Source organism: Melanerpes formicivorus, unplaced genomic scaffold (assembly GCF_026170545.1).
Source record: "Melanerpes formicivorus ecotype bairdi unplaced genomic scaffold, bMelFor1.0.p_v2 SCAF_1, whole genome shotgun sequence".
NCBI classification, from domain to species: Eukaryota; Metazoa; Chordata; class Aves; order Piciformes; family Picidae; genus Melanerpes; species Melanerpes formicivorus.
This window is the reverse complement of record NW_027142353.1, coordinates 70036023-70062994: the sequence shown is the minus strand read 5'-3', so window position 1 is coordinate 70062994 and position 26972 is coordinate 70036023. Positions and strand designations below refer to the sequence as shown.

Genomic DNA, 26972 nt, shown 5'->3' with positions numbered 1-26972 from the left:
TATAAAAGAACCTCCAGAAGTGTACCTGGTTGCTCTGGCATCCCTGTTGTCCCTGTGCCATGCTGTGCCTGTGCTTCCAGTCATGGCACATGGTGACAGCTACCATTCATCACCCTTGCCCTACCTCCCTCTGCCCTCTGGCTCACATTACATTGGCCCCTCAGTATTTTATTGCTTCACAAACACCTGTACATCTTGTGTACATCTACTCTGAAGGGCATGTTTCTTACACAAATGATGTTTGTGGAAGTACATGTACCTTCAAGTTGCAGTTGTTTGAAGCCAGAATGGCAGCTGTGCTCATTGCAGAGCTGTGATCAGTAGCAGTTAGGGAAGTTTTTATATTGTGTATCATAACAGTAGAAGCAGATCAGTACTGCATTGTTACTGTGATGGTGATAGAGGTGCAGGAAGATTTTAAGTAATTTCTGTAGCATGCATGAAAAATGTATGTTACCAGTCTCTAGCTTTTCTTACAAATGAATGTAATTAATGTCTATACAATGTTACTTTTAATTTCTCTCAACTTCTTTGAAATTATTACCTTTATTTTATATACCATACATGATTTTTAATACCTGTGTATTCTTTAGAAAAGGAAATGGATTCATAATTGAATGATAGTTATAAACAGGTTTGAATTAACGAATGAAAAAAAGATGGGACATTTCTATGTTATTTTTATGAAGATAACTATAGATGTAGAAGTGCTGAAGAAATGAACAAATCACAGAAGTGACATTGGCTGTACATTTACTTCTGCAGTACTTTGAAGTAATCCTTTAAAGTGCTCTAACAACATGTGTGCTTTGTGTGTGGCTTCACTGAAGGTTTTGTTGATGTATTACATATGCCAGAAATGAAAAAGTCATTGCAGCTACATTAAGGTTGAATCTGAAGAATAAATGAAATATTTTGATTGCCACAATAACAGATTGAGGAGTGTGGTGTTACAGCAATTAGATAGCGTTATAATTTATAGGCCTTTGGATGTCTTTTCTGTGTTCTTAAATGCTTCTTTTCATAAAACAGATTTGGAAACCACAAGATGTGTTCAAAGTTACTACATTTGGTTTGCTATTTGGTTGGTCTAGGGTTTGGAAGAACATAAAAGAGTGACCTTTCAGCATTTTAAATGTGGTAGGTGATGTTACTACACAATAGTGAGGTTCTTGTGTAAGTGTTTTAAAAAACCTCAAATACTACCATGACAGCCGTGTTTGCTTCCAGTCAGTTTCTTTCATTCACCTATAAATCAGAGAAGCACACAAAGAAATACCTAGGGCAGAGCATCTTGTCTTGTTTTAAATTCTGTACTGCTAATGTTCCTCTGTCTTTTATATTTACAAAATGTCTAATTGCCTTGAAAGTGTCCATTTTTTGGTGCCTAATCTTAATGTTCAGAGTCCCAGTGTGTATCACTATTCAAAATTTGATCTCATTTATAGCTCTCAGACATTGGGTTTATCCAGAATTGGTTGACCTTTGGTATATTTAGGCTGCAACTACTAATGAAAAATGTGATTTTTTGTACAGAAGTGCACATTCCTACCAGGTGTTAACAAAATTTTATGTGCCAAAAGCAGGTTTTGTAAGTCCTACAGTTCCAGTAGAATTTGATTCCTTCACAAATAAATTCAGCTGTTGTAATCATCCCTGTCCTTCAAGTATGTGTTCAGACCTCACTAGCTTCCAAAATACTTTAAAAATCTGTAGGGTATCTTAAATTAAGTATAACAGGAACAGATAAATAAAAATAATTATAATTAGAGGCACTTTTCAAATCTAGTGATGTCTAATTCATTCTATTGTCAGATTTATGGTTGTGTGATTTGATTCAACCAGCCATCTTTGAACTTGGGCTCTCCATGCCTGCGTGATTGCTTTTATTTTCAGTATGTTTCATAAATATTAACTGAATATGGAAACAACATGAGAAAAATGAGGATTCAATATTTTTCATGCAGATATTCTACACATGGAAGAATAAATTTAAATATGGAAGTAAAAGTTCTATAAGTGATTTGCAGAAGGTTTATTGAAAGATTGTCTTTTTGCATTTTAATTCAGGTTCAAAAACATCTTTTCCCTTCAGGCTGTTCTTGTTGCTGCTCTTCTTGCTAGAGTCACTGTGTTTAGTCACAGCTGAATTAGTTGCTGAGAGGCACATTTTCAAAACGACATGTGGAGCTGCAGTCTCTGGAGTCCCATTTAGACCCCAGTGGCCCAAACACAATGCTTTGAAAATCCAGCCCTAAGAGGAGGGAGGAGGAAAAGCTCTTCAGAAGGAGCATGCAAGGGGAAGAACCCATGTTTAGATATTGACATTACTCCTAAGTTATTTCCAAATAGTTTTTGCTAAAAAAATGTGCCAACCTTCTATGCATGGTGAAGAGTTATGGTACTGTTATTATTATGAACTGGTAAAGATTTTTTCTTTTTGTAGGGTCATCTGTAGCTAGGTGATATGGACATGCTGGAACATGTCCAGAGAAGGGCCACAAGGATGATCAGAGGGCTGGAGCGCCTCTCCTATGAGGACAGGCTGAGAGAGTTGGGGCTGTTCAGTTTGGAGAAAAGAAGGCTGCAATAAGACCTTATTGTGGCCTTCCAGGATCTTAAGGGGACCTACAAGAAAGCTGGTGAGGGACTTTTTAGGATGTCTAGTAGTGATAGGACTGGGGGGGGAATGGATCCAAGCTAGGGGAGGGTAGATTTAGATTAGACATTAGAAAGAAGTTCTTCCCTATGAGGGTGGTGCGACCTTGGCACAGGTCGTCCAGGAAGGTGGTGGAAGCCCCATCCCTGGATGTTTTTAAGGCCAGGCTGGATGGGGCTCTGGGCTGCCTGATCTAGTGTGTGGTGTCCGTACTCATGGCAGGGAGGCTGGAACTAGATAATCCTTGAGGTCCCTTCCAACCCTGACAATTCTGTGATATGAAAACTACAGGGTCCTTTCAAATTGTAGCATGTGTTCTGGTGTGAACATTTATGGGTTTAAAAACCTTGCAAGGAAGAGGAAATGAAACCTGTGGAAAGCCAAATGCCTTGTTTGTCAGGATTCTCTCATAACAGGGCATCTTGGATGCACTGTGCAGAGATAGGGAGTAATAGCTATTTGGAGATATCAAAATGACCAAACTTTTAAAAGTATTTTTTTTCTCTCCTTATTCTATTCTGTATGAGACTTAATAAGTGTTTAGAATGCAATCCATAGCTTAGTAAATGTTATTTCTAAAACCCTCTGCTGTATATTTGTCTAGCCTTCATTTCATTAGGAAAAGTGCATGATTTTACGCTTAGAAGGCAGTTCTGCGGAATGAGAATGGATGAAAGAGGTTTATGTCAGTGTTGTTTGCAGTGGGGATTGTTGGGGTTTTTTGTGTAGATGCATCTCTATAAAACATCATTTTGCTTCTAGCAGGAATTAAAGTGCCACAAATAGCTGTAATCATCTTATGCAGCATTAGGTAAAAACTAATTTCAATAGGTTTTTCTAAAATTCGGATAAACCCGATCTGCAGTGGATGACGTATTTCCTGAGGACTTTGAAACTATGCCTTATGGGTTTTTTTCCTCATTCTTAAGTAACTTTGCCTGGCATGATTTCAGCTAAAATTTGCAGTGTGCCTTTTTGTGTGTGTGTGTGTGTGTGTAATCTGTGCCATTTGTGCAAAATAATGTGGAGGTTATGAAAATGCATTTCTTAAAAGTTGCTGTAGCAAACACTTCTATAAGGATTACAGAATTTACTGCTCATCTGTGCCACAGCCTGTATTTAGAGACTTAGGATATAATTTTGTGGTTTCAGTAAGGGGGATTTTTTTAGACTCTCTGGCTCATGCAGCTCACTTTTAAATAAGCCCTGTTATAACAATTAATTTTAAAAGACTAATAATGTCTTTTACACCGAGTCAAGAAAGAAGTCAGATTGTTCTGCACTCACATATTACTTTTCTTTTAAACCTTTACATAAATTAAGTGACATTATATCTCAAGTGTTAAGTTGGTATCCGGACTTCTGGGAATCTAGTTGTATTGTGCTGTAGGACACATAGGGTATATGAATAGGAATTAGGAGAGCCAAAGCAATCTCCCCTTTGCTTTAATTATTTTATAATATTCAGACCTATTGAAAAATAGCATAGCCATTGACAAATGCAAACATTTAGTATGGTAAACATGAAGCAAGTCAAGATCTTGATTTCCTATGGGTTTGTCTTAGTTTGGTGTCTACAAAACTGTGATCTGGGATTGAAACTCCCCTTGAATTTAAGGAATGGTAAAATTTCAAGATAGAAATAAATTGGAGAGGCACCTTTTATAGGAGTAATGGTAGGATGCTGAAACATGCCCCTGTCACAAAAGGGAAATCCTAACAGTGAAAAGTGGTGAAGATTTTGATAGATGTAGCCATGCATATCAACTAAGAATATGATTAAAGAGTCCCCCCATTTGTAGGCTTTAGTTCTGAGAAGTATAATTGTGCTCTTTGGGGCTCAGGGAGGCCTGGTCTGGTGAAGGATCATCCCTGCTCACTGAAGAGGGGTTGGAATAGGTGACCTTTGGAGGGCCCTTCCAACTCAAACCATTCTATGATTGTATGATTTCATGATATAGAGAGAAGAATGTAGAGGCAATTAATGGAAAGGCAAGGAATTTGTTTAAGTGTGTTGTGTTTAAGGAGTAACTCTTTAAATAGTGTCAGAATGAGGCTTGTCAGAACTGGAGAACAGATGTGCGAACATCAGGACAAATGATGAGAAAAGCACAAGACCTGCAACACAGTTCAGGGCTGGAAATGATTCTGCACCAAAGTAGGTGCTGAGGAATTATTATAGATGCCAGAGAAAAAGTCAGGATCATCCAACACCTCAAAAATCCAGTGCTAGTCATACATGGTAGTGCTGACCAGTGTTAAAAAGTTTATGAGATTTGCACAGAAGGCATGGAAATATTCCATATAATACCACAGGGTGTTATTATCTGCTTCTGTGGTCTGTCTTTAAGAAACACTGCACTCGTATTTTCAGGCTTTTCTCCACGACCACCAAGATCTCTTTTGTACTTCTTTCTTTGAGCAAACATAAGATTTGTTAATCTTGTCACCACAGAAAATGAGATGATGCTGCATTTCACAAGGTTTCTGGTAAACCTGCTAGAGTAGAGGATATAAAATAAGGAGTGTGATTGACAATCACCTTTTGGAGGTGGTGGTGGCCCTCACTAGTACCAGTCTTTCTTAATCCACAGGACAAGGCCTGTTTCAGCACTTAGGGCTGTTTCAGGGACCAAAAGGGTATGAAAGGGATTGCTGTGCAGGAAACACTCTCAGTAGGAAGCACAACCAGGTGTTATGTATTCATACTTGGCAAGTTCACTCTCAGTAGAAGCTTTCATCTCGCTTATGTGTTGGCCACATTTAGCTACTTAGAGTGCTCCTGAATGTAAGGTCACTGATCTCGTATGTCATTGTTTTCTAGACTTAATCTCAGTGGGCTTGTTTCTGATCATGTCAGGCTATTTCAGCTCCTGTAACAACACTGAATTCCTCAGGAATTAATCCTGCACAACCAAGCCTGCATCTGGCCCAGGGACATTAGGCAATCCTCTTGCCAAAGGCCTGAGTCTGGCATTCACAAAGAATTCAGAGGAACTATTCCCACTGACTTCACTTGCCTTCAATCGTGTGTTGGAGTGATTCTTCCAGAGATTTATGTTCAGACTCTCCCAGACTGAGAAATAAAGATTCCTACATAGCCATATCTAAAAATATTGAAACCCTCCCTGACTATTACAAATGTTGAGGAGCAAAAGAAATGTACAAAACCCCTTCAGTGCTCTGTCATATTTGAGAGGCATTCAAATGACATCTCTGACAATGGGGAAGCCTGTTATTACTCTACACAGAGTCCTACTTTCCCAAACTGGCATCTTTCTTTGTTGCAGCATAAATTACAGCAGCACTGAAATTTAAATTCAAGGGCAGCTTTTGTTTTGCCTAAAGACAGCTGCAGCTGCTTTTATTCTTGAAGTTCAATTCTCTTAGTAAGCAAATTTGTGCTTTCTCTCAAAAGAGCTAGAGGTAGCAGTGCTAGATCCTCAGCATGGTTTGAAGCCCTGTGATCCTTCTATCTTCAAGATGGGGGCTGGATTGCAGCCATCTTGAGGGAGTAACTCTTGCAGTTCTCCAGGCAAAGTTTGTTCATGAAGAATGAGCCATTAGTTCAAAAACCAAACACCCTTCCCTCCCCCCCCCCCCCAAAAAAAAACAACCAACAACCCAACCCAACAACAACAACAAAAACCCCAACAAACAAAAAGAGGAAACAAAAAAAGACAGATCTAATATAACATTTCCAGGGAATTTTGGCCCACCATTGTTTTTTGCTTCCAAGGCAGTGCAATGTTCCCTGCAGCACTGTTATTTCTCTCCTGCTCTCTAAACTCTCACCACCTTGTAGTAGCTTCAGATCCTTTGAAGGAGGTGAGGCTTCTTCACTTCTATCAAGTTGCATTGAACATTGGGCATGGGAGTCAAAGCTAGCCAATGAGAACTGTAAGACAGATGCACATGCAGGAAAAAGGCATATCACATATCAAGCTGAAGATAACCTGTGAGGGGAGTTTCACTGAGGTCTGAAATGTTATCCAGTCTTTCTTAGTTGTGTCTATCACAGAGGAGCTGAAATATTCCTGTATCTTTGAAAAAGCTCAAAATTACTTTTGCCTTTGGCACTTACTGGGTATTACAGATGCCTTACTGGTTAGAGATGAGGAGGAAATAGAGCCAGGGCATGGCACTCTCTGTTCTTCCTGGCTGGTTATTCCTCCACCTTGAGAGAAAGTGTGTGAAGATGTGGGAGTCTTGTGTGGTTACCCTAAGTGGCTTTTTGTTTGAAAGGATGTAAACATTACAAGCTTGTGAATTACCAGAAAAGGCTTCAATCCAAAAGTAAAGCTTTGGTCCCTCTTACATTTATGGGAATTTTCATTGGGATCTCATCCTTGCTGTTGACTTTTTCCTTGAAGAACTGCACAAAACCACTGGGTATGAATGTTGATGGACTCTGAAAATTTCACAATCCCAGCCCAGGTCAGGATTTGGATTCTCAGGCTGTGTGCAAAAAGAAACCGATTACAGCACTGATACAACCCAGGTAATACATAATCACTTGTAATCCTAATGCAGCCCTCTGCTCATGGTTTGCTGCCTTTTGACCATAGAATGATACCATTTGCTTTCAGACAAGGAACTCAGAAGCTTTTTGGAATTTTCTCATTTGAAATGCAAAAGCATACATTGGAAATAAACTATTTTTAGATTAAGTTTTTAATATGAGCAGTGTGACAAATGTTGAGCTTGCTAGTTTTCAATATCCAGCAAGGAATAAAAGCCTTTTTTTATGTTGTCACTGTAGTGTTGTGGTGTTGGGTTTTTTTCCTGTGTTTTTTTGTTGTTTGGTTTATTTTCTTTTTCTTCCTTTTTTTTTCTTGGCCATATGGATTCCATGTATAATTAGAATTAATAAAATGCAGTTGCAGCAGCTGTTGCTGTGTGTCTGCTGTCCCAGTGTGAAGCTTTTCTTTCTCTTTGCATTAAGTAGGGTTAGCCCTTTATTAGTGATTTGTGGTGAGAACTAGAGACAAATTATTAAGAGATACATTTAGATAATTAGGGTTTATTCAGAATAATGTATTCTTCTTTGTCAAGCTGAGGAAATATAAAAGAACAATGAGATAGATGATGATTTTTGTTTTTTGGCATTAAAAAAAGAATGAGTGGATTTATATCTTGCTAATGTAGTTTGTACATCTACTAATAAAATGGAAGAAAATAATCTGGAACAAGCTGTTCCATCAGTAATCCAAATGTTTACTTTTGTCCCTAAAATAGCAGAGCTGTTCTCCCTCTCTAATGTTTTAGTCTGCAGCATCATTTTGGGCTAGACTGTGATGTGGTTTTCATTTAATGAATATAACTTTTTAAGAAAATGCATGGTAATTTTGAGATCACAAAAAAAAATTTAGCCTTGAAGAGTGTTACCCCTTTTGCTTTTCAAAGCTTTTATAAACGAGCCAAATCTGTTGTCTAGTGCCACCCCTGTGGCTCTTCAGCCAGTGAAAAACCTTGATTTATGTGATTTAAGTGCAACTGGGATTCAGCACTGAATAGTAAGATGCATGAGAGTAAAGTAGTTAATCCTACCTATGCATATATTTGTGTGTGTGTGTATATATGTGTATATGTATACATAGGCAAATATATGACTTATATAAATATATATATACACATACTAACAGTTAAATGTGGATATATCTATTTCAAACTTGGTGGTTTGCTCAGGTGTGATTCTGTACTTTGAAGCTCTGTTAGTTATTAAAATATGTCTTGACAAGAAATACTGCAGATTGTATTTTTCATTCCCTTGTGTGTTTATTCTGGCCTGTGGTCCATTTTCTGCATCTGTCTTTAGGCTCTGTCACCCTGATCTGCCACCAACATGATTATGAGCTCTTTTCGAAGACTCAATTTATATGTCCTTCATTTGTTCTTTCCTCTCTCCATTTTTTCATCATAGTTTGGTTTTGAATTTCTGCTGATGTAGTTGATTAAGGGACTATTGCATAAAATCCCAGGCATTAAACACAGAAAATAGCCCATACAGTAATTACCAGTATGTTATGTTACACAGAAATGCTGTGCAAAATAATGTGAAGAAAATTAGGTCTGTACTATAACTCAGATAGTGTCTGTGACCCAAGTTGAATTCCTGTAAATACACATAGTCTGATACTTCTTCTTTATTTAACCTCAAACTGTTTTCCTTCCAAAATCCTGCAGATGTGGATGAACTCAGCATATGTTTAATCCATTGCTCTCCCATCATTATTTACTGTGTGATGAGGTGATAGAGGTAAAAAAATCTACTTACTTTAGAGGCCTGATTTGAGACACTTCTTAACTTACACATCACCACATGCACTACTTTTGATGAGTAACCACAGGTCTAGTTGCAACAGGGAGTATTTGTGGATCATTAAATGGGCAATCATTTTGGAAAAATACAGTGTCCATGACTTCTTGACCATCAGCGAGACTGTCTGCAGGAGTAGGTAGGATCTAATTCCTAGGGTGGCATTTAATGCTCTTAAGCTAAAGAACATTCAAGAAATCTTCTTATCACTCTCAGCCTTTCATCTCCTGAGATAAATGCTGCAAGTATTGCTCAGAGAGCTTCTCTAGAGCAGGGCCATTTGGTATGCTGAATTAAGTATCGGAACAGAGATGAAAATGGTATGTGATCATATGGAAATGGTGCCACTTTCTAACTTTGGGAATTCCCTTTACAACCTTATCAATGTTTTAAAGTTAATATTACATGGTGATTTCCTAGCCTTTAATGGTCATAAGAAGAGCTTCTTGTCAAAAAGTCCATTATGTCATGATGTTGATAACACATGCGTTTTAAAGCAGGATCAAAGCTGTGGGACGCTTCACTACTTGTTGCGCTAATGGAGATGTTGACTCTACCAGAGGTACCTTTTCCTTTGTCTTAGATATTGGGTTTTGTCTCAGTGTCCCCAGAGATAGATGGAGTAGAAGAATTAGATGGTTTTCTTCTGCGAAGTAAGTGTTTTGAAGACATATTTGATTGAGGTACTGGGATGTGAATCACCATGATTTTCAATAATGAAAATATCAAAGCAGATGGTGTCGAAGCAGCTTTGCTTGGAGGACTCACTTCCAAAACCCAGCACTGACAGTGACTTGCTACATGCCCTGGGCCAGGCTTCTGTCTCAGCTGCAGGTAGGTTAGGGATGTGGCTCAGGAGTGCCCTTGTTTCTGCTACCAAAATTCTGATTTTTTATACATATATATATATATACACACACACATGCACACATACGAATTACATGTATTTACAGATTGCCCTTGTTTCTGCTACCAGAATTCTGCTAAGATATGTATTTTTGCATACAAATTTTATATATACACAATATTATTCAATGGAATGGAGTCTAGTTGGGGGCCTGTATCTAGTGGGGTCCCTCAGGGGTCAACAAATTCATCAACAAACTGGATGGGGGCACAGAGTGCACTGCCAGTAAGTTTGCTGATGACACCAAACTGGGTGGAGTGGCTGATGCACCAGAGGGTTGTGCTGCCATTCAGAGAGACTTAGACAGGCTGGAGAGTTGGGCAGGGAGAAATTGAATGAACCTCAACAAGGGCAAGTGTAGAGTCTTGCACCTGGGAAAGAACAACCCCATGGATCAGTATAGTTTGGGGACTGACCTGCTGGAGAGTAGTAAAGGGGAAAGGGACCTGGGGGTCCTGGTGAATGGAAGGTTGACCATGAGCCAGCAATGTGCTCTTGTGGCTAAGAAAGCCAATTCCATTGGAAGGGGTGTGGTTAGCAGGTGGAAAGAGGTTCTCTTCCCCATCTACTCTGCACTGGTGAGGCTGCATCTCAAATATCGTGTCCAGTTCTGTGCCCCTTAGTTTAAGGGCAGAGAACTACTTGAAAGAGTCCAGCGCAGAGCCACAAAAATGATTAAGGGAGTGGAACATCTTCCTGATGAGGAGAGGCTGAAGGAGCTGAGGCTCTTTGGCTTGGAGGAGGCTGAGGGGTGATCTCATTAATGTTTATAAATCTGTAAAGGGTGAGAGCCAAGAAGATGGAACCAGGCTGTTCTTAGTGATGCCCAATGACAGCACAAGGGGCAGTGGTGGAAGTTGAGGCCCAGGAAGTTCCATGGAAACATGAGGAAAAAATTTTTCACTGAGGGGGTGACAGAACACTGGAACAGGCTGCCCAGGGGGGTTGTGAAGTCTCCTTCTGGACCTACTTCAAGAAAGAACTCTTGAAGGCACAGGAACAGGCTGTGCCAATGAGCCAGAAGATCAGTCACCAGGGCAGATGGCCAGCCTGGATGGGCAATGAACTTCTAAAAGAACTAAGGGGAAAAAAGAGGGTGTACCATCTTTGGAAGAAAGGTGAGGCAACCCAAAGAAGGTTTAAGGATATTTCTAGGTCATGTAGGAAGAAAATTAGGGAGGCAAAAGCACATTTAGAGCTTAGACTGGCCTCTGCTGTGAAGGACAACACAAAATCCTTCTACAAATGTATCAACAGCAAGAGGAGGGGCAAGGACAACCTCCACTCCTTGGTGGACATGGAGGGAAAAATAGTAACAAAAGATGAGGAAAAGGCAGAGGTACTTAACACCTTCTTTGCCTCAATTTTTAATAGCAGGATGGAATGTCTTCCAGACAGCTGGCCTGCAGAGCTGGCAGATGGAGCCAGGGAGCAGCACAGTTTCTCTGTGTTCCAGAAGGAGGTAGTTGGAGCTCTCCTCAGCCGCCTGGATCCCCACAAGTCCATGGGACTGGAAGGAATCCATCCTAGGGTGCTGAGAGAGCTGGCAGATGAGCTGCCAAGCCACTCTCCATCATTTTCCAGCAGTCCTGCCTCACTGGTGAGGTCCCAGAGGACTGGAAGCTGGCCAAGGTGGTGCCCATCCACAAGAAGGGCCGGTTGGATGAGCCAGGGAATTATAGACCTGTCAGCCTGACCTCAGTGCCAGGCAAGATCATGGAACAGGTCATCCTGAGTGCAATCACACAGCACTTAGAGGATGGCCAAGGGATCAGGCCCAGCCAGCATGGATTTAGGAAGGGCAGGTCCTGCCTGACCAACCTGATCTCCTTCTATGAGCAGGTGACTGCCTGGTGGATGTGGGGAGGCCTGTGGATGTGGTCTGCCTGGACCTCAGCAAGGCCTTTGACACCGTCCCCCACAGCAAACTCCTGGCCAAGCTGTCAGCCCGTGGCTGGGATGGGAGCGATGGGTTAGGAACTGGCTGGATGGCTGAGCCCAGAGAGTGGTGGTGAATGGTGCCACATCCAGCTGGCAGCCAGGCACCAGTGGTGTGCCCCAAGGATCAGTGCTGGGCCCTGTGCTCTTTAACATCTTTATTGATGATCTGGATGAGGGCACTGAGTCCATCATCAGTAAATTTGCTGATGATACCAAGCTGGGGGCAGGAGTTGATCTGCTGGAGGGTAGAGAGACTCTGCAGAGGGACCTTGACAGGCTGGACAGATGGGCAGAGTCCAAGGGCAGGAGATTGAACACATCTAAGTGTCAGGTTCTACACATTGGTCACAGCAACCCCATGCAGTGCTACAGGCTGGGGTCAGAGTGGCTGAGAGCAGCCAGGCAGAAGGGGACCTGGGGATACTGGTTGACAGCAGCTGAACACGAGCCAGCAGTGTGCCCAGGTGGCCAGGAGGGCCAATGGCATCCTGGCCTGCATCAGGACCAGTGTGGCCAGCAGGAGCAGGGAGGTCATTCTGCCCCTGTACACTGCACTGGTTAGGCCACACCTTGAGTTCTGTGTCCAGTTCTGGGCCCCTCGGTTTAGGAAGGAGGTTGAGTTGCTGGAAGGTGTCCAGAGAAGGGCAACAAAGCTGGGGAGGGGTCTGGAGCACAGGCCTGTGAGGAGAGGCTGAGGGAGCTGGGGTTGCTTAGCTTAGCTCTCTACAACTACCTGAAGGGAGGTTGTAGACAGGCAGAGGTTGTCTCTTCTCCCAGGCAACCAGCACCAGAACAAGAGGACACAGTCTCAAGCTGCACCAGGGGAGGTTTAAGCTGGAGGTTAGGAAAAAGTTCTGCACAGAGAGAGTGATTGCCCATGGGAATGGGCTGCCTGGGGAGGTGGTGGGGCCACCATCACTGGAGGTGTTCAGGAGGAGACTGGATAGGGTGCTTGGTGCCCCTCCCCTCCCCTCCCCTCCCCTCCCCTCCCCTCCCCTCCCCTCCCCTCCCCTCCCCTCCCCTCCCCTCCCCTCCCCTCCCCTCCCCTCCCCTCCCCTCCCCTCCCCTCCCCTCCCCTCCCCTCCCCTCTCCTCTCCTCTCCTCTCCTCTCCTCTCCTCTCCTCTCCTCTCCTCTCCTCTCCTCTCCTCTCCTCTCCTCTCCTCTCCTCTCCTCTCCTCTCCTCTCCTCTCCTCTCCTCTCCTCTCCTCTCCTCTCCTCTCCTCTCCTCTCCTCTCCTCTCCTCTCCGAACCTCTCCTCTCCGAACCTCTCCTCTCCGAACCTCTCCTCTCCTCTCCGAACCTCTCCTCTCCTCTCCGAACCTCTCCTCTCCGAACCTCTCCTCTCCTCTCCGAACCTCTCCTCTGCGAACCTCTCCTCTCCTCTCCGAACCTCTCCTCTCCTCTCCTCTCCTCTCCTGATATTGAAAACCTGCCTGGATGAGTTCCTGTGTGATCTGGTATAGCTGATGTTTCAAGGTCCCTTCCAACCCCTAACATCCTGTGATTCCATGCCTGCAGGTACTAGTAGTAGGAACTGTTGTGGGGGAGTGTCTTTAAAAACAGCTAGTATTTAGATAGGAGAAACCTGACTTAATTACAGTGAGACTGAGGGATAGATACAGAGTTGCATCATATACTAGATACTTTCTCACAAATCTTGCTTTTTCTTGAATTATTTTTAGTTTCCAGTGTTGAACTGTAATATAGACCTATAACTTCATTCTCTTTCTTCATTAACCTCTAAACCCAGAAGATTGCTCTGTTTTTATTGTTATCATTTATTGTTTCATACCCAGCCTGCCTTCTGAGGATTTACCAGTGGTAGACTTTCTCCTGTTTGTTTAGTTATTTTTTCCTTATATACAATTAATTTATGTTTTAGGCTTTGTCAGTAGTGTTTGGAAGAAAATAAATATACTTGGAAGAAAGTAACTTTGATCTCTTTAAAGCTGAAGTAGTTAAACCCTTTCTCAAAATAAAGTTTAGAGTGACATCTTGTGGTAACACTGATTTGAAATACACACATCTGTCGGTATTTTAGTTTGTCCACAGTCAGCGCAGTGTTTTCTTATTCTAAAAAACATTGTGCATTGCTTAGCAGAAGTGTATAATGACTTCTGAGTATCAGAAGCTTTTGTGAGGTCTACCTGGTCTTCAGCAAGGCCTTTGACACTGTCCCTCACAGCAAACTGCTGTCTAAGCTGTCAGCTTGTGGCTAGGACCGCAACACTCTGAGCTGGGTTAGGAACTGGCTGGAGGGCCAAGCCCAGAGAGTGGTGGTGAATGGTGCCACATCCAGCTGGCAACCAGTCAGTAGTGGTGTCCCCTAGGGATCAGTGCTGGGCCCCATCCTCTTTAACATCTTCATTGATGATCTGGATGAGGGGATTGAGTCAGCCATCAGCAAGTTTGCAGATGACACCAAGTTAGGAGCAGATGTTAGTCAGTTAGAGGGTTGAAAGGCTCTGCGGAGGGACCTTGACCGACTGGACAGATGGGCAGAGTCCAACGGGATGGCATTCAACAAGTCCAAGTGCCGAGTGCTGCACTTTGGCCACAGCAAGCCCATGCAGAGCTACAGGCTGTGGTCAGAGTGGCTGGAGAGCTCCCAAACAGAGAGGGACCTGGGGGTGCTGGTTGACAGCTGCCTAAACATGAGCCAGCAGTGTGCCCAGGTGGCCAAGAAGGCCAATGGCATCCTGGCCTGCATTAGGAATAGTGTGGCCAGCAGGAGCAGGGAGGTCATAGTGCCCCTGTACTCTGCTTTGGTTAAGCCACACCTTGAGTCCTGTGTCCAGTTCTGGGCCCCTCAGTTTAGGAAGGACATCGAGACACTTGAAGGTGTCCAGAGAAGGGCAACGAGGCTGGGGAGAGGCCTTGAGCACAGCCCTGTGAGGAGAGGCTGAGGGAGCTGGGGTTGTTTAGCCTGGAGAAGAGGAGGCTCAGGGGTGACCTCATTGCCCTCTACAACTACCCGAAAGGTGGTTGTAGCCGGGAAGGGGTTGGTCTCTTCTCCCAGGCAACCAGCACCAGAACAAGAGGACACAGTCTCAAGCTGTGCCAGGGGAAGTTTAGGCTCGAGGTGAGGAGAAAGTTCTTCACTGAGAGAGTCATTCGTCATTGGGATGTGCTGCCCAGGGAGGTGGTGGAGTCACCGTCCCTGGAGGTGTTCAAGAGGGGATTGGACGTGGCACTTGGTGCTATGGTCTAGTCATGAGGTCTGTGGTGACAGGTTGGACTCAGTGATCTTTGAGGTCTCTTCCAACCTTGGTGATTCTGTGATACCGTCAGAGAAAACATTACTCTGTGGTGTAAGGGTCCTACAGTTATGCTTTGTCTTTTACTGCATGAAGCTTTTCCCTTGAATGCCTATGAGTTCCCAGTGTTGTAAGCTCCAGTTCAAGATCTTTTAATGCTCTCTCAGCTGCTTGTTATCTTCTGGAATTGTGCAGAGGGTTTAACTAGCTGTGATGCCAAAGCGAGCGGGAGCACAACATCTCGCAACAACATCTGTTTGTGCAAATTCATTAGCTGTCCAAAGATTTGTTTAGTTTGAGGTAAAGACAAATATCTGCAGGAAGTTAACATGAGGGATTTATTAACACAGAAGTGAGTAAGCCCATTTAAGATCTGTATTGCAGTAGTGAGTTCACTCTACATATGGATCAGCCTCTAAAGCACTAGGTGGTGTAAATGCCACCATCAAAGCTCATCCAAATGCGTAGCACGTGCTCAAAATATGGGCTTGTGCAGTATATCTGAATGAAATAATGATTCTTCAACACAAGGTGGGGATGTAGAATGGTTTTGTCTGCAGAAGCTGAAAGGATTTGGAAAACCATGTAAGATTTGCTTTCTATTTTGGGAAGCTCTCTCCGGAAATGTGGAGGCAGTGGCCCCATAGAGAGTCATTGTCAGGTGAAGCAAAACACTGCTTGATATGGTCTCTCAAATCAACTATATGAAAGTCTGTTCCCCTTCCTCAGCACTGAAAACGAGAAAGATGCTAATATTCTGCTAGGTCAAACTTTAACTCTATGAAATAGTCATTAACATTACCATGGTACCCCTCTTGCAGGTTGAATACATGGTTGCAAAATGAACCATTTAGTAAAATACACTTGACCTTTCTAAAAAATACATCCTCTAGGAAAAGAGATTCATTAATGCATGTCAAATGGAAAGTCTTTCTACCACTGCTCGATGGTGCATCACTATGTGTGGTCCTAGGTTGGCTGTTGTGAGTAGTGGATACGGGAGAACTGATTCAGAAAAGGATTCTGTGCTTGTGTAATTTAGCTTTTGCCATGTCATGTAATTCAGGTCATGGACAAATGGTTCATGTGATGTGCTGGCAACGTTAAGTGTTTTTAGCTTTGTGGTAAAGCGTGCAAGGAACGTAAGACCCAAGACGCCCAACTCGATGATCCTAAGAGAGCCATCTGGTGACCTCATTTATTAATTTGATGGAAAAATAAAGATGTGATGTTTTCAGTTAAGATGGATGTTTGGCTTGCCTGCCAGAATTGCTTCTGGTTAATACCTAAGGACAAGTTAAGCTGTTAATATAATCCTAATACTGATGTAGATTTGCTGTAAAACTGAGCAAATAATAATTTGGATGGCCCATGAAAACAGGCTAAGTGGTTAAATACTTCAAATATAGTTTATTAAAAGCCTGTAAAAATGGCATTTGAATGACAAAAAGCATGTTTAAATGACATATTTACAGGGGTAACTGGAGCTTTCCTTTGCAAAGAAATTTGTAGATACAGTTAGGTACTGAAACAATTCTGAACTTGTCTAAATGCCCTCTGTTTTTTCTACAACAAGAAACAACTGATGATGGTCTCACGATAAAGGAAAGCTGTCTGCTCTTTCTATTTGGCTTCTGTTGTGCAGACCAACAACATCTCTGTTGCAATTCTTCATGGACTTCATGGTGGGTTTTGTCCCATTACAAATCTGAATCTTTTCTAGTAGTTACCACGTGCCTGTGCAAGAATTTAGTCTTCATACTGAGCAACCTATTCATGCAGCCCCCAAGAGAAATGACCAATGACCATTGCTTCTGAGTATGCTACATGGTAACGCATTAAAAATAATATCTCATCAGTTAGGCAGATAGCTGTCTGAGGGCTTAATTGCAGACTCACCTGAACTACAACCAGCTATTCATATCCTCTTTCAGCAGTACCAAGCCAAAATCTTACGGTGCTGTGATCACTTAAGTCCCTTGTCTTGTTTTGTCAGAATAAAAGCAAGACTGTACCAATTCTGGCCGAGATTTTGCATCAGTGTTTCTCTCTCTGCAGCTCAGAGGTGACAGGCTGCCTGCAAGATCCTGCAGTATTATTAACAGCCATAGCAAATTTAAATTTAAAACAGAGGTGGTTGAAGGAGAACAAAGTCACCCACAGAGTTTGGGTGCCATTGCTATATGTAATTGCTTTCTACCCATGTAAATCCCTCTGGAGTTTCTTTTGGATTATGTATTTCTTACCTGTTCTCTGAAATTCTTGTTTAATATTCATGTGTATTGTTAAACAGCTTCTGCATCCTTCTCCAGAGCGGAAAGGGGGAATGCATTTCAGTAGCAAATAAAGTGATACTTAAATAGATCCCTTGCCTACTTCAAAGCAGCACTATGTGAGTTAATTAATATTTATCAAATGTACTAAAGTCTTTGGGTGAGAGGCACTATGGGTGTGCAAAACATTGTTTATTTAGAGCTCTTCTACTTGGCCATTTTGACCTTTTGCTAACTGCAGTTGAGAGGGATCACACAAAACTTGAGTGATGTGAAAGACAAGAAGAAGGGCTTCTTCAAGTCCATCATTAGGTAAAGGAAGACTAGGAAAAATGGGTGCCTGCTGCTAGATGAGGTGGGTGACCTGGTGATGGAGGATACAGAGAAGGTGGAGTCACCATCACTGGAAGTGTTTAGGAAGAGACTGGATGAGGCACTTGGTGCCAGGGTTTAGTTGATTAGATGGTGTTGGGTGATAGGTTGGACTCAATGATCTTGAAGGTCTTTCCCAACCTGGTTAATTATGTATTCTGGACATTTGGAACACCAAGCCAAGAAAACCTGTCCTGTGCTTGGTGCTAAGGGTGAGTGTGAGTGAGAAGAACAAGATCTCTTTTGTCAGTGATTCCTGGGGATTTAGGGGTTTGATGACAACATAAAAATCCAAATTGATACTCCATACAAATTAAAACATATGCATCTTTCTTTGACTCTTTGTCTGGCACTTTAACAATTGCTAGAGCAACCTAAAGACAAGACTATAACTACTGGTTAAGAACATTCAGTGCTTTAATGAGATAAAGTCCCTGCCAGGACTTTAGGGAAGGTAAAGGACAAGCACTATATTTTTAACTTTGCCAAACATTTTGTCTTGGGACTTACTGCCAAGTACCAGTTTCCTGTTGGAGTGGCTATCTGTTAACTCTTGTGTCACTCATGACCATTTCTGTTGAGACCATTTCTTCTTTATAAAATTTCAGATGAAGGAGAAAATCAATAGGACCAGACAGTAAATTTTAAAAAAGGGATTATGAATAAGCATTTCCCTCACTTCACAGTGTTTCCACCCTTGGCCTCTGCAGTCAAGATGAAATGATGGGATTTGTGCCTTTTTGGGGGGAATTATCTCTTTGACATATTGCTCCTCAGCCCCAGGATATCAACTGTTTTCAGAAGTACTGGAGTCTGGGGCCTCTTCTTCAGCATTTTCTTACAGAATTTGGACTTTCCTGATATGTTGCAAAGATCCCTGTAATAAGGCCATTCAAGTAGGGAGCTGATGGATTTCTCTATTTGTACCCTGTCTTTGTGCAGGTTGGCTTTACTTTTCCTAAAGAGAGGTCTGAGAGATGAACTCCTATAGTCTTTTGTCAAAGACCAGCTTTATATTTGTGCTTGTGGCTTTGTATATTGCTTCTCAAGTGGCGAGGAGCTGGATGTCTGAGAAATAAAGATGGGGTTGTGAGGCACAATATCAGTAATAGTTCTGTAATGATTATCATGCCAGGTGTATATTGCAATTAAATGGGGACTTGACTTTAAATCAAAACAACCCTGAGGTAGTGGAGGAAATCTGGGTAAACAAAAGGGCTACTCCTGAACACCCACTAATAAATATGGGTGGTAAGTAAAGGATTAGAGACAAAAACACAGGAATTTTAGGATATGTGCACTGAATTATGGGTGGGATAATCATATTTTCCAAGTGGATTGCATATTTGAAAAGATTTACAAGTAACTTGTAATAAGAATTGTGTCATATGTTTACACCAGATTTGTGAGATAATTTGTGCTGGCAAAGTACTCTCATCCAGCACCACTTTTGAGTAAAAATACAAGAACTACAACATTTTTCAATCAGAATTCATATTCTGCAAGCTTTGCATTCAAATAAACTTGATTTGAAAGTTTCTGGAAGCACCTTCATTTGAAACAGGACTGGTATCATTGAGTAAGGCAAACACATGCTAAGGCTGCCAAAACATAGAAAGTATAACTGTTCCTGCATAGAAATCTTCTCCTCACAGTTCTCAAACACATTTTTTAGGTTTCTCATTCATTCAAATTGTCAACTTACTGCAGTTCTTCAGTGCCAGTCCTCATCATCTGTTTGAAAAATGGTATTATGAAAGTAGTATGTAGAAGTAGTAGTAGTATGTAGAAAGTAGTACAGTAGTATGAGCAAGGAGCTGCTGGACACACTGTTACTTAAAAAGAAACTCTACAGGAAGTGGAGGGAAGGACAGGTAGAACAGGGGGAATATAAGGAAGCTGCCCGAGCAGCAAGAGTCCTGGTTAGGAAAGCCAAAGCAGAGTTCAAATTGAATCTAGCCAGGGAAGTTAAAGGGAACACTAAGAACTTCTACAGGTATATTAATGGGAAGAAGAAGCCTAGGGAAGGTGTGGGCCCCCTCAGAAAGGAAACTGGTGACATGGTCACAAGTGATGAGGAAAAGGCTGAGTTGCTTAATAACTTCTTTACCTCAGTCTTCACTGCAAGGGCCTCTAGCCACACTCCTGATGTTATGGAAGACAATGCCAGGGACGGGGAGGAAGAACTGCCCATGGTAAGTGCAGATCAGGTTTGTGGTCACCTGAAGAACCTGAAAGTGTTCAAGTCCATGGGACCTGACGGGATACACCCACGGGTACTGAGAGAACTGGCAGAGGAGGTTGCTAAACCCCTCTCTATTATATTTCAAAAGTCATGGCAATCTGGGGCAGTCCCCACAGACTGGGAAAGGGGAAACATTGCCCCCATCTTCAAAAAGGGCAAGAAGGAGGAACCAGGGAACTACAGGCCAGTCAGTCTCACCTCTGTGCCTGGAAAGATCATGGAGCAGATCCTCCTGGAGTCACTACTCGCTCAGAAGAATAGTGAAGAGGTGATTGGGAACAGTCAGCATGGCTTTGCCAAGGGCAAATCCTGCCTGACCAACCTGGTGGCCTTCTATGAGCAGGTGACAAAATTAATAGCTGAGGGGTGAGCAACTGATGTCATTTACCTGGCCCTGAGCAAAGCCTTCGACACTGTCCCGCACCACATCCTGGTCTCCAGGCTGGTGACACATGGGTGTGATGGGTGACCACTAGATGGATAAGGAACTGGCTTGATGGCCGCACCCAAAGAGTGGCTGTCAATGGCTCCATGTCCCAGTGGAGGCCAGGGACAAGCGGAGTCCCTCAGGGATCAGTCCTGGGACCTGTCTTGTTCAACATCTTTGTGGGTGCCATGGACAGTGGCATTGAGTGCACCCTCAGCAAGTTTGCTGATGACACCAAGCTGTGTGGTGCAGCAGACACGCTGGAGGGAAGGGAGGCCATCCAGAGGGACCTTGACAGGCTGGAGAGGTGGGCACAAGCCAACCTCATGAGGTTCAATAAGAGCAAGTGCAGGGTCCTGCATCTGGGTCGAGGCAATCCCAGGCACAAATACAGGCTGGGCAGTGACTGGCTGGAAAGTAGCCCTGAGGAGAGAGACTTGGGGGTGCTGGTGGACAAAAAGCTCAACAGGAACTCTCAATGTGCACTTGCAGCCCGCAAAGCCAATCAGATCCTGGGCTGTATCAGGAGAAGTGTGGCCAGCAGGGCAAGGGAGGTGATTCTCCCCTTCTACTCAGCCCTGGTGAGACCCCACCTGGAGTACTGTGTCCAGTTTTGGAGCTCTTATTACAAGAGGGATGTGGACGTGCTGGAAGGTGTCCAGAGAAGGGCCACAAGGATGATCAGAGGGCTGGAGCACCTCTCCTATGAGGACAGACTGAAGGAGTTGGGGCTGTTCAGTCTGGAGAAGAGAAGGCTCCAAGGTGACCTAATTGTGGCCTTCCAGTATCTGAAGGGGGCTCCAGGAAGGCTGGGGAAGGACTGCTAAGGATGTCAGGTAGTGATAGGACTAGGGGGAATGGAATGAAGCTGGAGGTGGGGAGATTCAGGCTGGAGGTGAGGAGGAAGTTCTTCCCCATGAGAGTGGTGAAACCCTGGAATGTGTTGTCCAGGGAGGTGGTTGGGGCCCTGTCCCTGGAGGTGTTTAAGCCCAGGCTGGATGAGGCTCTGGCCAGCCTGATCTAGTGTGGGGTGTCCCTGCCCATGGCAGGGGGGTTGGAACTAGATGATCCTTGTGGTCCCTTCCAACCCTGACTGATACTATGATACTAGTCAGAATGAAAAGGAGATAGCTGCTCAGCTAGAGCTCTTATTTTTGCTGAAAAAGAGCCTGAGAGAATATTACAATTCAATTTCATTACCTTCCCTGAGGATCGCCGGGCATTATGGACATGGTAGTCATCTATCTCGGGCCCATTGCTCATTAATGGGAACTGTGTCACAAAGTGCAAGGCTTTTTCCCAAACCAAAGGCTATTTGACAGTTGTTGGGCAAAGAGTAAGGTTTTTGAGGAGGCCTTCACTGCACAAAAAGGATTACAATAATTCTTGGCTAAAACACAACATTTTGCTTTGAATTACAGTTTCCATAGTGCATCACAAGGACTTCAAGAATTTGCTGTATGTAGGTTGTAAACTTAGAGGCTACCAATGGCATCATGAGTGAATGCAAAACCTTTGGTGGGTGGCTGCACAGCTGAGGATGGTGGGCAATCTCTGCTCCTGCGGAACCAGATAATGTTCTTCTAAAACACCATGCAATGAAGTGGTGCAGATCACATTTGCAAGCACTCTACATGAGTGCTTGGATTGAACAGATGGATGCCAAATTCAGAAGAAGCTGCAGTCAGCAGATTCTCATCAGTTTGCTTCAAGTATGATTACATGACAAAGTCACTGCAAGACAAGCAGGAGTATGGATTTCCAGCAAGTTAACTAATTGCCCATGTTTGCACTCTCACCATCCAATAAACCACTCTCTGAGAACATACTGACAGCTGAAATATGTTTGGAAATGTCTTTGCTAGTGAATTAACCTGGGAACAGGCGTTTTTCCATACTGAGGGACAAATGAGCTATGCTGTAAAATGGCTTGAATGGTTTCCGACAAGGTTTTGGTCCATCCAGCATTATCCCAGCCAATTCAGAACCCAGTGATCATCCCATAATTGTCGTATGTGGCTGCTCTGTTCAGAGGCTAAGAGAATTTTAAAGTATGAATCCAAGCTCAATGGTAGAAGATGCCTCACAAATGTGTAAATTACATTACATAGCTTGTATATTGTGGGTGTTAGGAGAGATCTCACAAGCCTTGTCAGAAGATACCTTTAGACACTTCTTCAGATGTTGCAGATTGATCCCATTTATCTTATTTAAGTGTATCATCTTGTCTGGCAGTCACCCAAAACCTTGTTCTTATGGCTAAGTTTTATTTTAGTGCATCTAAGTAGATCCACTGGCCTGCTAGCCTTTGTGGCCAGATAGCATGTTGTCTATGAAGAGCCCTGATTAACTGCTGGTCATTGCAATCAAAATAAGGTTCATATTCCCTTAGCGACTACACAAATAGCAAAATCTTTGGAAAGTTATTCAGTTTTGAAAAGGAGTGATGGCTCCTAGTCTTAGTAGAGTGAAGCCTTGACACATCCCACGAAGCCAACAATATACTGGGCTGCATCACAAGAAGCATGTCTAGCAGGTGGAGGGAGGTGATTCTGCCTGTCTACTCTGTTCTGGTTAGACCTCACCTGCAATAATGTGTTCAGTGCTTGCATTCTCAGCACAGGAAGGACATGGACATGTTGGCATGGGTCCACAGGAGACCACAAAATTGGTCAGAGGGATGGAACACCTCTGTTGTGAAGACAGGCTGATAGAGTTGGGTTTGTTCAGTCTGGAGAAGAGAAAGCGCTCCCAAAACCTTATTGCAGCCTTCCAATACTTAAAGGGGGCTTATAATGGAGAAAGGCTTTTTATTAGGGCATGTATCATAGAATCATAGAACCATAGAATCAACCAGGTTGGAAAAGACCTCAGAGATCATCAAGTCCAACCTATCATCTAATACCTAACACCTCATGACAGCTAAACCATGGCTTCAAGTGCCATATCCAGTCCTTTTTTGAACACCTCCAGGGACAGTGGCTCCACCACCTCCCTGGGCAGCACATTCCAATGGCCAGTTACTCTTTCTGGGAAGAACTTTCCCCTCACCTCCAGCCTAAACTTCCCTTGGTGCAGCTTGAGACTGTGTCCTCATGTTCTGATGCTAGTTGCCTGGGAGAAGAGGCCAACCCCCACCTGTCAACAATCTCCTTTCAGGTAGTTGTAGAGAGCAAGAAAGTGTCCCCTGAGCCTACTCTTCTCCAGGCTAAATAACTCCAATGTAGCAATAGGACAATGGGTAATTATTTTAAACTAAAAGAAGGGAGATTTAGAATATACAGAAGGAAGAAATATTTTGCAATGGGAGTGATAAACCACTGGAACAGGTTGCCCAAAAGGTTGTAAATGCCCCATCCCTGAAAACATTTGAGGTGCGGTTGGACTGGGCTCATTGCAGATGAGTTGGGGTAGATGACCTTTAAAGGTGCCTTCACACCTAAACCAGTGTATTACTCTTTGGTGTGAATATTGGCCATATTTACCATGAGGAAGACCTGGATTGCTCTGGCTTCATTCCCTGAGTTTATGCAAACCTCTCCTTTACAGTCAGTCCAGTGGGTGAATAATTTTGATGGCCACCACTCTTTCCTGATCAGAGGATGTAGTGAATGGCACCTCATCTTGACTAAAGCTCCTTCAATGCCACTTTTCCAATGCTGAAAATATCTTAAGTTGACCTAGTCATCAAATCTTTCTTGAATGCATTATCTCCATGTTCTTTGATCCAAGTAACATAAATTATTTCTATTAAACTTGAATACTTTCAGTAGGGATTTTTTTACATACCACACAAAAGTTCATCATTTAAATGTGCAGCATTTTACAGATAATTTTAGTGTTCTATAACATTTTGATGATATTTCCTGTGCTCTTTTGCTGTGATGAGAGCAAACATGAAAACTGGCTTTTTCACAGCATCTGCACCACTAGAGAAGAATTATTTTGAGGAAGTAAAATCTTCCTGTTCCAAATGGCAGTAAAAGTCCACTTTGTCACAGCAATTTCACAGTGATGAATGTTCAAGGGCAAAGCTTTGATTAATGACAGCTGCAGTTTGGATTTCACTGATGGTGATTTTGCACTTCCTTCCAGACAGCTGCACACTTACTGCAAGTATCTAACTAGACATATTTATTATGCCAGCTTGGTTAAATAGTTGTATAAATTAAGCATTTGGATACCTATAATTTGCATATGCAGCATGTGACTGTGTTACATGAAGTAGGCTTCTGTCATGGTTTGACAGGGAATCTTTAGAAAAAACCACAGAACTGAGACCTCCAGGAGGTCCAGGGCATCCAGCCTGGTGTGTGGACACAGGAAGTTACGGTATTTCATCCCCATAATGCCCTGTATCTCCAATATAAAACTGGCCCCTCTCTTCCCCTTTTTTACTTTTCCTCTCTCTCCCTTCCTGATACTCTTCCCCTATCTTTGTAGGGAGTGAGGCTGAGAGTGGCCTTGGCAGAGGCCTGGAGCTGGTGAGACGAATTTTTGCTGCGTCACACAGGGTGCAGTAATGGGGTGTGGGAGGTGCAGAGAGACATACTCTGGGGGGCATTCGGACCTGGGATTTTGGCCTTGGAGGGAGGTTTGTAGACGTTTTTGCTTAATGGGCTTCTGTATTAAGCCCAGACTATGGCTTTTGTGTATTTCATATGCTTTGCACTGTAGCACTGTAGCATTTTAGTTTATGAATAGCACTTCTATTTAGACTTTCAATAACACTCTGTATTTCCATCCAATCCTCTGTGTGGAGTTTTCTTTGATTCCTTTGAGAAGAATTACATACCCTGTCTTTCCCCCTCAAACAAAGACAGCTTCTAAGAGAAAAATATTCATAATTTAGCTGAGCTCCTCCTGTTTTGTCAAATTAGGGAGGTTCCTGATTATGTTCCATAGATGGGAAATCCCAGTCTGTAGAGGGTCCTGGGGGTGATGTGATGCAGTCTTCTTTTATTCAGGTGCATAGAATATCATTAATACAGTTAAAGTTCTCCAGTACTTTCACATGTCCTTCTGAAATGCTGAGTTTAGTGAAAAAATTAGCAAACCTTAAGTGAGCATGGCAAACCATAAAGCGAGTATACTGCCTTTAAATAAGCATTTTTACTATTGAATATCCTTTTTATTTATAAATATAAGGATTCATCAGCACTTTTGCTGAAGGTGTGCAGGTTTGCAATGATAAGAATTAAGTAGGGTACTGTGGCAGCTTGGACAGGAATAAAGCTGCACTGAGACTCTTAAATGACTGGTTTCACCTGTAATTGTTCCTGTCATGCAGCTGTTGAAGAAGTTCACTCCAAACCCTAGGTCTCCTGAAGCAGTCTCAGAATTTCATAAAAGAAAAATAACTTAAGACTGGTACAGCCGTAGAGTCAGCTCAAGCTGAGTGCCTTTGGAAGGGAACCCTGAACCCTCCGTTGCCAAACTGTGCATCCACCATTCATGCAACTCCGCACACCTTTCATGCACCCTTTGGTCCAATGGTGATTCTCACCTGATATCTTTTGACACCTTTTGGCTCCTTATTTGGCTCCTTTACTGTCTCCAGACTGGCCATTACACTGCAGCTGCTAGTGGTGCTTGTACCCTCCCTGTGCTGACTCTGGAGGCCTTGTCTTGGCTGCATAGATACAAATTCTGCCTAAGTGCAGTAAATCCAGGAGAAAGTTTACAGCTTGCAGCCTAAGGCTTCAGTAAACCCATCTGCTACTCCTGCTATGTGAGTAAAGCTAAGCAAACAGCATACTAAAGCACACGACATCATAACTCTGAAGTGATTAATTCTGTATAAAACTTACTTATTTAAGCTAAAAATCTAGTATTTAACTATGGTTTAGCTGATGGTTGTGCAGTGATTGTTGGGGATTTTTCATGTGAACGAAACTGTAGAGAAATTATCAATAACCTGCATATTTTATTGCAAACTGCTGTAACAACTCTAAGTTGGGTGATGTAAGTTTGTTTTTTCTCCACTTTATGCCCAGACATCCCCTGCAAAATACAAGTTCTCTGTTTCTGTTATTCTCCTTCATGCATTCCTTTTAATAATATTTTAAAGCTATTTATATACAAATGCTTTGCTATTTTATATACATGACAAGAAGCAATATAACAGGGTTGATTATATACCTCAGCTGATACCAAACAGGCTTCAAGTCTTTGCTGTGCTCCATTCTCTGACCTTGCCTCTATTTTAGCAGGGATTCCAGCCCTGCTTGGTGTGACCATGCTTGCCCCTCTCCTTGCCCCCGGTGATTGACACAGACTGTAACATGCAGTGTAAATCCCAGTGTACAGGAAACAGGGTGAGTCTGACTCCACAAAAGGAACCTCCTATTAAATTTCTGTGATCATATTCAGTAGTGTTGTAACACAGAGATGCACAGAGCAATTTATGGCTTCTGAATTAATTTCTCATGAGTTATTACTGACAAGTTAGGTGCAACAACCACAACTGCAACACTCAGTTTAGGGACAGCAGTCGGGGGGTAGTAAAATATACCAGATGATTCTAGAAGTGTCATACAGTGCTGCAGCAAACAAGAAGGTTTTGAGCTAG

General features: G+C 42.8%; 1 protein-coding gene across 15 annotated transcripts in view; it reads left to right on the top strand.

Annotated features, from left to right (window-relative positions):
- DLG2 (discs large MAGUK scaffold protein 2) overlaps positions 1-26972 on the top strand; it is a 1097405-nt gene that overhangs the window by 18316 nt on the left and 1052117 nt on the right. The window lies entirely within an intron of this gene.